General features: G+C 36.4%; 1 long non-coding RNA gene across 1 annotated transcript in view; it reads left to right on the forward strand.

The window, feature by feature from the left end:
• The window catches only part of LOC123616184 (uncharacterized), a 187,111-nt gene extending 176,273 nt beyond the window's left edge, over positions 1–10,838 (forward strand). The window contains exons 4-5 of the long non-coding RNA XR_006724064.2: positions 251–338; positions 823–10,838. This is a non-coding gene — a long non-coding RNA (uncharacterized LOC123616184). The remainder of the gene's footprint in view (positions 1–250; positions 339–822) is intronic.
• Positions 10,839–11,803: the final 965 nt, after the last annotated feature.

Consider the following 11,803-nt stretch of genomic DNA (forward strand, 5'->3'; position numbering starts at 1 on the left):
GTACATAAATCAAAGATTAAAATTAAAATCTCTGTTTAACTGATCATACGTTTAATCAGTTTACATCTATTGAGATGATTTATCCACTTGGATCCTCTCTACCATTTTGTGTTGTGTCATTTTTGTTTGTATTTTCTCTTCTCCTTTCCTGACATCTAATGAATTGATTGAATTATTTTTACTCTCTTTACAATATTGTTAAGTTCTTTTTGTGGAGATGCTTATGTTTTATTTTGTTTTTAAATTTTAGACATATGATTTTAATTATCTGCTAGACCATTCACATGGAAATATGTGGTAACCGAATGGAAACAAGGGGTCATAAACTTAGAAGAGAGGTAAGTATTTTTGAGCAGCATTTTCCATTTAAATCAAGTTAGGTTTAGACATTCACCAGATTGGTCCACTTTTTTAACATTTAAAATAAACTTCCTGTGCCGAAAATTTTTACAAAACAATGTATTTAAACTGGCTTCCAGAAATTGTCCAAATAATTTTTTTAACACAATTCAAGTGCTTTTTTCCCCCTACTTTTCTTGAAATCTCAAGTTTTCCTTGGCAACTTTATCCAAAAGGCTACATTTTCATTTTAGAGATTATACTTCATATTTATGTAAGAGTGTCCTAAATTGATGTTCACAGGATATCTTTCTCTAAGCCCTAGTGGTTTATACTTTCTCTTTAAAATATCTAAATATCCTATAAGTAAGTTGTCATTCTCAAAGTTGTTTTGTAGAAAAATTTGTGAATTACACATCTATAAATTCCTACCCTTTGCTCTCTCCTTCCCTTTTGTACCACCTGGATGCAAAATTTATGAAGCACTAGGGAAGAAGAAGCCATGCAATAGAAAGACCTTGGTCCTTGACCCTGTGCAGACGACCTTGGTCCCTAACCTGGCCTAGGAACCTGATCAACTTCTACGTGAGTGAGAAGAAAACTCGTATTGTGTTAAGCCACTGAAATTGTAAGGACTCCCTGTCAGAGCAGCTACCATTATTTCACTGATACAATTCCATATTTATTTCTTAATTCACTCCAACAAGTGTTCCTTTTAATTGATGTCTATAAGCATTTAAAGTGATTATTGATACAGTTGAATCAGTATCTACCATGTTTAACTGTTCTAATTATTGCATTTGTTCTGTTTCTTCTTATTTCTATCTTTTTCTGCCTTTCCAATTTCAGGTGAGCATTTCATGATTCCATTTTTTCTCCTCTTGTAGCATGTTATACTTCTTTTAAAAATATTTTCAATAGTTGATGAAATATCAAAAATGCATTTTTAACCAATCTAAATCCACCTCACGTAACTCTATGCTGCTTCATGTAATGCAGTTATTCCTAATTCCTCCTTCTCATCTCTTATTCACTTATTTACTCATTTCACTTATCCGTATGCCACAATAACCCAATACTTTGTTACTATTATTGCTTTAAACCAACAATTATCTTTTAGTGCAATTAAAAACAAGAAAAGCAAAAGACTTCATTTTACGTTATGTATTGCTTCTTTGACACACTTCCTTTCTTCACATAGGTCTGAGTTTCTGACCTACATCATTTTCCTTCTCACTGAAGAACTTCGCTTCACATTTCTGTCAGGGTAGTTCTGCTGGTGAAAAAGTCCCTCAAGTTTTGTTTGTCTGAGAAAACCTTTTCTTCTTTACTCTTGAAGAGTAATTTTACTGCATATAGAATTATATGTTGATGTTTTTCTTTCAAAACTTTAAACACTTCCCTCCACTCTTTTCTTATTTGCATGGTTTCTCATTAGAAGATCACTATAATTCTTATCTTTGTTCATATATAAGTAAGGTGTATTTTTTTCCTCTGGATTCTTTCAAGAATTTTCTCTATGTTTTTGATTTTCTGCAGCTTGATTATGATATACCTAGGTATAGTTTCTTGGTTATTTTTTGGAGGGATGGTACAGTAATTCTTCTTCTTAGGCTGAGCTTCTTAGATCTGTGGTTTAGTGTCTGTGATTAATTTTGGAAAGTTCTTAGCCATTATTACCTCATCTATTTCTTCTGCTTCTTCTCTATCTGGTATTCTAATTATGTATATGTTACATCTTTTGCAACTGTCTCATAGTTCTTGGATGTTCTGGAATTTTTTTCCCTTTACTTTTTTTTGTTTTTGTTGATACTGGGTTTCCCTTTACCTTCTAATTTGGTAAGTTTCTATTGACCTATCTGCATTCTCACTAGCTCTCTCCGCAGGCATGCCCAGTCTACTGAGGAGGGCATCAAAGACACTCTTCCTTTCTGTCTTTGATTTCTAACATCTCCTTTTGACTCTTTCTTATAGTTTCCGTCTCTTCACTTACATTACTCATCTGTTCTTGCACGTTGTCTTCTCTTCCCTTTAGTCTTTAAGTTATTAATCTTAGTTATATTAACTTCTGATAATTCCAACATCTGTCCCGTATCTAAAGCTGATTCTGATTCTTGCTTGTCTCTTTGGACTGTGTTTTTCTTGCTTTTTGGCATGCTTTGTGATTTTGTTTGAAAGCCAGACACATCATACTAATATTTGCTATAAATGTAGGTGCCAGAGTATTCAGTTTTCTCTAGTATCCTTGTTTTTATTGCCCCTGTTGACTCTGGGCTTCCCTAAGCACTCTTCTTCAGAGACAGCCTGCATCTTACAGCTCTTTCTATCGTAATCCACCATCACTACATCGGAGCCTGGCTGGTGTGGTGATAAAGTGCGGGAGGAGGGAAGCATTATGGAATCTGAAGATTAAATCTCAAGTTTTTAGTATGTCTGGGTCCCTGGGCTGTGACCTTCACAAGCACTTCTTCATGGTATACCTTTCTTCCTCTTAAGTCAGACCAGAAAACTAGCTGGAGTAAGCATGCCCTCCCCCAACTGGGATAAGGCTCTGGTACAGTCTTACCTCCTCAAGCGTATGCCTTTGTTATGAACAACTCTGTGGGAATATTTCATGATGATTGCTCTTTCCCTTTCCACCCCAAAGTCACAAGACGATCCTTCTTGGATCTTCACTGTGACAGCGGTTGGGTTCCTGGAACTTAAAGCTCACCGGAGCCCCATAAAAGCATAAGCCTCACAAGTTTCTCACTTTCCCCCTGGTTCATAGCCCCCAGCATTTTCCTCAAAATTACAATTTAAGGGTCCCGACCCTCTGATGGCACCAGCTGCTTCTGCCCCAGGTAAGCAGATCTCAGCTGTGACTCTGGATTTGCCCATCTCACCAAAATCTAAAGTGGGAGTTGGCCCTGTAACCTCTGTTCTCTGATGGGTCCAAGGAAAGTCATCCATTTTAAGTGCATGTAGCTTCTCTGTTGTAAAGACAGGAGGGAGGGACCACTTCCAAGCTCTTCACATGTTAGAACTGAAATCAGAAGTCCTAGTCTTAATTTTCTACTCAGTTGGTAATTCTTCCCTTCACACAAACCAATTGCTCTTATCCACACCTATTTTGTCGGCCTCACATGGTTTTAATGTGTCTCAGAGCAAGAAAACATATAAGTCCTTCTCTCTTAATGTGGAACAAAACTGCCCGCAGAAATCAAGCCTTTGGAGATTTTCTGAAAAACAAACCAAAATAAGCTGTGTCTAGAAAGCAGGGGTAACCATGAATAGAGCACTTGGTCCTGCAAGTCAAAGAAAGAGGAGCATTGTCTTTCTCTAAATCTTTTCCTAACTGAGCTTAAGATATTCACCTAGACTGATTTATGAGAGTGTAAGTGGAAGCAAGGGCAGGGGTTGGATTTCCTCAAACATATTCCTTGTGTCCTTACGTGCTGCTCTTACGGCATTGATTCAGAGCGAAGGGTGTGTCTTACAAATGCTCACGGCCTGTTCCTGTAATATTTCATCACGTGCCAATGCAGTCTTCATCCCCTGCAAAGTAGCAGTGTCGGGGAACAAGTTATCATTCTGAAATAATAAAGGCCATTCATTTTAGTGACGTTTAAAATGCATGAGAACATTTATGACCAAACCCATATATTTCTCACCATGAATATGTGGTATTAATTATCAATCCTGCTGCAGGGAAGAACACGTTTATAACATTATGAAGAAAATCTTTCTTTTACGTTAAGGATGTTCGCATTTGGAAGGAAATTATTGTGTTGGTTAATGTGGCCCAGTTTCTGGTGATAACCTTTCTGCAACTGTCAATATTTTTCTCCATGGGGCTGCATTTCAAAAACATTTGATATGACATTCTATACCATGCTAGTAGGAAATTATGTTTAATATTGTAAAATATTACAATTTAGGCATTACTTGACTAGAATTGGCTACCTGAGTCACACTTCATTTGAAAAAAATAAGAATCTAATTTATAATAGCCACTACTACCTCACATAAGATACAATAACCAAGTAACGCATTAGCTGGCATGCCTACAAAGACAATATAATATCATAATAATATTAGCAATAGTAATAAGGTGATATTTTCAACCCAACACTGAGAAGAAAGACCTTTGGCTCCTTTTATTTTCACAACAGTCTTCAGTTGGATATTTTTGTGAGAAGCAGAGAAGCCCTATAATGACCTGAAAGAACACATGGATCCCCAGAGCCCTTTCCAGATGGAGAAGGCAATGTCCTCTACTTACAGGTCATATGAGTAAAGAACCTGCTGTGGGAGTATCCATCCAAAAATCCTCAACCCTTACAATAGCACCCATTACTGAAATAGCAACTTTCAGCACCAGCCAGAGCTTGGAAAGTTTAAAATGAGAAAAGAGGTTTTAAAGCATTACTTTACATTATTAGAATCAGGCCAGGAGAAAATGGATATCAGGATGTTAGAACTGGCTGACAGGATGAATGTTTCCTGCCATACATTTCTGTGTTCTTGTTCCAGTACCTATACTTACTAATTAGGTGTCCTAGACCAAGTCTCTCTGAGCCTTGTCAGAAAAAAAAAATCTCTTGATGTCTTCATCTCTAAAATGAACTTAAAGGCATCTCTCACATGGGCAGTGATGAGGCCTGTATGAGGTAATTTGTAAAAAAAAAAAAAAAAAAAAAAAAAGTTCTGTATAATGTCCAGCATGAAGCAAATCTTCAATACTAGCTCAATGCTCAGACTCATCTCCTTTTTTTTTTCCTTCCTCTAATCCAACTAGGAGAAATATTTTCAACTTAAATGGCTAAGAAATTGGAATAAAATTCCCCTATATTTACTTAGAAATGCTCAGATATCTAACTTTTGTTTGCATATCTTATTTCATTTTATTATGTATCTTGTATTATTTTGTTTCCGGGAACACAGTTGAGATTAGACTTGGCCCCAGCTGCACGATTATGGTTTAATAAGGGAAACAGCACAGACACACATTCTATCTATAAAAATAAGAGCTGCAATGATGACCAAAGAAGTGAGTAGTCAAGAGGATCCAGAATTACGTTGGTGGTTTGGAGGTCACTGGATGTTAGGGAAATTGTCCTGAACTGTCATTTGAAGGAGAACAAGGAAGTGATGAAGCAGAGGAAAGGTGTTATCCAGAGCAAACATTTGGACTGACAGAGAACATCAAGGTCAAGCGGAACACGGCTCTTCACATGAACCAACACCCACCCAGGCAGGTGCTCAAGACTCTCGTCCTTCCTAGAGAGCCCCAGAACGCTCCAGCAGTCAGCACCCGAGTCAGCCCTGAGCCAGACATCATCTATGCTCTAGGCTTTTTAAAAAAATCTCCCTCACTTTTTTCCATTCCGTCAAAGTACTCAGTCCTACGATATCCTCTTCTCTATTTACTATATATAAAATAGGTTATAAAAACCCAAATTTCTTCTCTATAACACAGGGAACTATGTTCAGTATCTTATAGTAACCAATAGTGAGAAAGACTATGAAAATGAATATATGTATGTATATGTATGCCTGAAACATTATGCTGTACACCAGAAACTGACACATTGTAACTGACTATACTTCAGTAAAAAATAAAGTACACTAAGCTCATCTGATATAATAATATTTACTAGTATAACATGAGTGTAGTTATGAAGTACAAAATCCACATTTTCCCAAAAAAGCACTAATAAAAATTCCAGCAGTTTTCCTAGAGCTATCCCAGAATCCACTAATCAAAATAAGCATGACCTGCAAACAAAAATAGAGGCTGAAAATGACAGTTGTCTATTTCAAAGAATGAATTAACATACACTTGAGCTATTCAGTAAAGATGGCAAAATAACTGCATGTGTATTTACTGAAAACATTATGAATTGAGTTATAATATAATCTCAAATTATATAAACATTTACTTAGATAACAAAATACTTAGTTTTGAAAAATCTTACCTTTGGAAATATTTTAGAATTTCCGATGTGAACAATTCAAATCACAGATGGCATAAAACAAATGCAATAATATTTTCCCTCGAATGTTTAGACTGTTTCAGAAACAGAGGTAGGAGTTCATTCCAACACTTAAACATCATGCTAGAGACTCTCCACAACTATTATCACAAAACACCATTATCTCAAAACATTATCTCAAAACAACATGCTTGAAACTAGCTCAACTAATTCTCATCCGAGAAAACCAAAGAGTTTATATTCCATAAGGCACCAACATGCAAAAGATCATCATTGCAAAAAATAAATGTGTGTGTGTATTTTTCTCTTTGAAAATATTTTTATGTTAGAAAGTATATTCTTACTTTTAAAAGATGCATACAAAGCTCACTGAATTTAGTATTTTCATTATACACATCTCCCCACGTCTAGTAAACCAAGTTAAAAAATAATAGCTCACTCTTAGTCTCATATCAGTGAGTAATCACACACAGAGAGCAAACTCAAACAAGTAAGAGACTCACAGTGTCCTCTAGGTGGTAACAATATTTGCTCTCTAGTTAACAGCTAAAGACGTCCAAGTTCTTATAGAAGCATAATGCAGTTTATACCCCAGATTTAGCAAATGTGAGTCAGAGATCTCTCATAAGGAGGTATGCAAATGTGACGGATGCCACTGTTAAATTTAGGATCAGCATCCTCTTACTTGAAGGATAGAAACGAGACCTCCTCTCTCTGGAACACTTACCATCAGTGATGGATGCCACCTAGTTCATATATTTCAGAAAATGATACTCCTGCTGTGTGGACGCTAAGCCACTGTAACCCTACATGTCTCGCTGGGGAGTTGTTTTTTTTTTTTTTCAATAGACCTATTCACCCTTTGCCACATTTTAAAGTCCTGCAGCACTGAGTATAAACTACAGCTTTTGAAATTAGAATAAAAAGTGTTGGTGATGGGCCCACTGTGTATCAAAAACCTTACATATGTCTATACCCTTTGATCCAGGAACTCTACTTCTGAAAATGTAAAGGGAACATTACATATAAATGTGTAATTATATGAATCTTTATTTCAGAATATTTACAACAAAGAAAATTTGTTCTCAAAGTGTTCAAAAATCAACGAAATGAAAATCAGTGAAAAAAATGTCCAAAATATAAGATAAATAAGAAACTATTTTGTAGTCCCAATAAAAGTGATATTCTAAACATACTCACATGAAAAATGCCCATGTAATAGTTACATGTAATAGTATAAAAAAGTAGGTTAAATGTGATGCCATTTTTTAAATTGCAATGAACATATGTAAAAATAGTGGTTTTCTCTGGGGAATTGGATTATAATTGAATTTAATTTTCTTTTTCATTATCTGTATTTTCTACTTTTATTCAATTAGCATGTATTACTTATATAATGAAAAGTTTCAAATTAGTACCAATAAAAAAATGAAAAAATTAAAGTGCAAAATAGACAAGCTTTCCCCTTGCCCTCTCTCCTGTAGCTTAAAATACACAACACAAAGAAAACCAGATTAAGCACATTAGTCTTAAAACAATCAAAAATAAGCACTAAACTAATACAAGTGAAATTCAACTGCATGTGATCTGCTTAAATCAGTATAAATATATATGTCATACCATGAAAAAATGACCACACATAGAGGAAAGATAAGTATGTTTATATCTGAGTTTATGCTATCTTTCTGAGTAACCTTAGGCAAGTCACATGTACAGTTATAGTCATAGAATAAGATGGGAGGAGTAGATGAGTTCTGAAAGCCCTTTCAGATCTAATATTCGATCAACCACTGGAAAAATCCTCTTAATGTAGATGACACCCTGGACTTCCTTCAGCCATCGGAAGGCCCCACACCAGTTTCAGTAACTGTGCACAAGGCCCCCTGGGTAGGGACTGTGTCTTGTATAAATATTTACACTTTAAATAAGTCTCCTTCACATAATAACAGCTCGATAAATACCTGGCAATAAAGCATTCTTCTTGTTATAGTTATATTTTCATGACCTCAGCAAACCTGTCCCAAAATATTTCCAAAAATTTGATCAACTTGTCTGCACAAATAGCAACGGCTAATCTGGTCTAAGATCCGATGCGAGTGTAAAAACTAATTATGGTAAGACTTAGTACACAGGTTTGAGTAAGCTGCTTTCATTCAATTCTCAGCATGAGAGAGCGTGGCCCCCCAAAGCCACTGAGCACCGCTGTTCCTGTGCTCTGCGAGAGCTCGGAGACGTCTTCCATAGCGGCTCTGTTTGATCCATCTTTCTGGTTTGGCCTTCCCTTTGTTCTTCACAGGAGCCTAAATTTGTTTTGGTAATTTCATCAGCTTCAGAAAAAGCCAGAGTAAGTGTGCTGGTTAAAATATTCAGTGAGCACATCTATCAGCATGTTGTACGTGAGAAACAAAAGGCTAAAGCTGCAGTTGTAGCTTTAGGAGCCAGCAGCCAGAATGGGTAGCTAGAGCAGCCCACAATCAGGAAACCAACGGGCCAACGGCATGGATGCTAAGGGCAGAGAGCCCCACAGCAGACAGCTCCTCCGCTGAGCTGGGACAAGGCAAAGTCAAAACAGTGGGGAAGAATGGCAGTGAAGACCCATCACCACACTAAACTGATCCAAATCACATTCCTGTCGCTCCTCTATAAATTGAATTTATTTTTAAATTTTTGGATTGATAAATGGAAAATATGATATATGGTTTAATCATTAAAATTAATCAAAACTTTCAAGAGTAGTGTGGTGATCAGTCTGCAATATATACAGATATCGAATCACTATGTTTTATATCTGAAACTAAGAGAATGTCATATTATCAATTATACCTCAATAAAAAAAGAACTTTCAATTTTCTAGTTACCATGTAGTACTGAATGCACTGTAAAATATTTAACAGAACTAAACATACTTATTTAACCAGCATTATATTTACTTTTGAAAGCAAGGAGCAGGAAAGAGATCCATTAAAATAAATGCAGTAGATTATTTTAAGTAGAAAGATACACCCCCAAGGGGGGAAAAAGTCTGTGGAGGCAATAGCAAATGTTTTCTGGGACTTTCAGTATAAAAGTCATGGGTTCAGCTCCTGGCTTTCTTACTACTCCATACTATATCATAACGGACTTTGGTTTACAAATCTTTTGTGTTTTTAACCATAATCAGTTATGTGAGTCAAATCAGCAATGTTCAAAAAGGGTCTGTTTAATTCTTAGCTACATATAGAGATTCCAAATGTTGGACGCATGTATGTGGAAGATACAATTTTTTTTCTTCTAGGAGCATACTATCATTTATAAACTCAAGTAAATGTTTATAATTGTGGCTATGCAAAAAAAAAAATACATAATCATACCTCCAATAAAAGCCTCTATTTGAGAAATAAGCTATGGTGGTTGCATTATGTTGCATATGTATGTCTACTATGTGACATACACGGGAATATAAAATGTCACGAAGTAAAACAGACCCTAAGTAATCAACTTTAAAATATATTTCACCTAAGATGGAGGGAATTTGAAGACTACTGTTCCATGGTAGTTTAGTTAAGATACTGCCTCTTACATGAACATCCCAATTCATCCCCTGACAGTGATTTTCATTCTTCCTCTAAGCTCCTTCAAATTTTTATTTTCATCTTCCCTTTTCGTTTTCTAACTACTGTGTTATGTACTGCAGGACTTATTTTGGATAATTTATTTTTCAGCCAGATCATAAACTTCAGGAAAAGGTGCAACTTAAAATTTTTTGTGAACTCCATCTACATGCATACACATTGCTCACCATATTGTAATCACTTAATAAATGTTGGTTGGATGAATTCATACTGTCTTTTCCCCCTAGACAGCTCTGGAGTCAGAAGTGTAATAGCCTTTATAGCTTTTACGTATTCTGATATTCTCCCCAAATGAAACATCCTAGAGATCTCAAAATCCCGGGAAGGGCTCCAAGTAGAGCTGATGAAAGGTGCACAACTTCTCACTAAGTGGCCTGGAGAGGCGCAGCTCTCCCCGGCACCTTGTAAATGACTTGTGACAGAAGTGCGTTTTATCATCCAAATAAGAAACTCCATCACTGCAACAGACCTGCAAGACAGCAATGGCCAGCCAACCAGAAGTGATGAGAAGTCTGGTGTAAAACACAACGATGAATAGGAACCGGGTTTTGACCTGGACTGAGGACTGGTCCACTGAGGGGTGGGAGCCATGTTGGTACCCAAATTAGAAGTCAGTGGGACACAGAAGAAAGACTGTTGCAATCAGTGTCAGAGGCCTTGATGCCAGTTCTTAATCTGCCACCAGGTAATTCCTGACTGAGGGAACATCACTTAATATCGCTGGCCTCAAGGTATTTTAAGTTCTCTTATTTTTTAATTTGAAGAGGTTAAACTCAAGATGCTCTGATGTTTCTATAAGCTATTACATTCTATGCTCACAAATCAAATAAATCGTAAGCCTCTTGGTAACTCTGCAGACCTCAACAGTATTTTGAGGATTTTTTTAAAGCACGGTATCTGAGTCGGAAACAGATGATAATAGTAGTAATTATAATAACTAATATTCATTTATTTAACAGATATTTGTGAAGACCTGCGTGCTATCAGCTGCTCTTCTAGGTAATAAGGATACAGCAGAGAACAAAACATACCTGGTTTCACAGAACTTATGTTCTAGTTTAGGGAGGCAACACTTAACAAATATAATCCAGTGTGTCTGACTGCAGTGAGGACCTAGGAGAAAAATAATACAGAGATCGGTGATGGAAAGTGCCAAAAGGCATTTCAGTGCATACTATTGAATACTTGTTACAGGGCACACATTTTACATGTATTCTCTCATTACATCCCAACAACAATCCTAGGAGACAGGTATTATTTCTCTACACCCTACTGCACAGATGGGGAAAAAAATGGGCACAGAGACATCAGTTAAATTCCCCAAGGTCACAGAGATAGGAAGTAATGAAACGCCAGAGCCTGTGCCCTAACCACTATGTAGTACTGTCTCCTGCCAAGTATCACAGTACAAGTCTTTAAAAATTTCATAAACCAAAATAAGCACACATATTTTGTGCATTTAGAACTCTTTCTTTTTTCCCCCACTATGTTAATCACATAAAAACTATTGGAAGTGTTAAAATTTTTAGAAGATGGAATCTTGACACTTGATTTTGGCTTAAATCAGTGCATCTTGGACAGTAAGTTTCAAAAGTACATGTAACAACCATAATGAAAACATCAAAACTGAAAAAAATGGCTTCATGGCGTGGTCCTCAGTCTTCAACCTGCTGGGTTGGTGAAGTGTTCTAAATGAATAGACCCTAAACACCACAATTATCTAGGTACTTGATTGAAGCTTGTTCAAGAAGATACAAGAAGTCATGTTTCAATGGAGCATAACGTCAGAGGCTGGAAGAGAATCAGATTTCACACAGAGCAGAGACACACGACAGTAACACAGAGGAGTGGATACATTCAGGGCTCAGTGGATAC

Source organism: Camelus bactrianus, chromosome 2 (genome assembly GCF_048773025.1).
Source record: "Camelus bactrianus isolate YW-2024 breed Bactrian camel chromosome 2, ASM4877302v1, whole genome shotgun sequence".
Classification (NCBI taxonomy): domain Eukaryota; kingdom Metazoa; phylum Chordata; class Mammalia; order Artiodactyla; family Camelidae; genus Camelus; species Camelus bactrianus.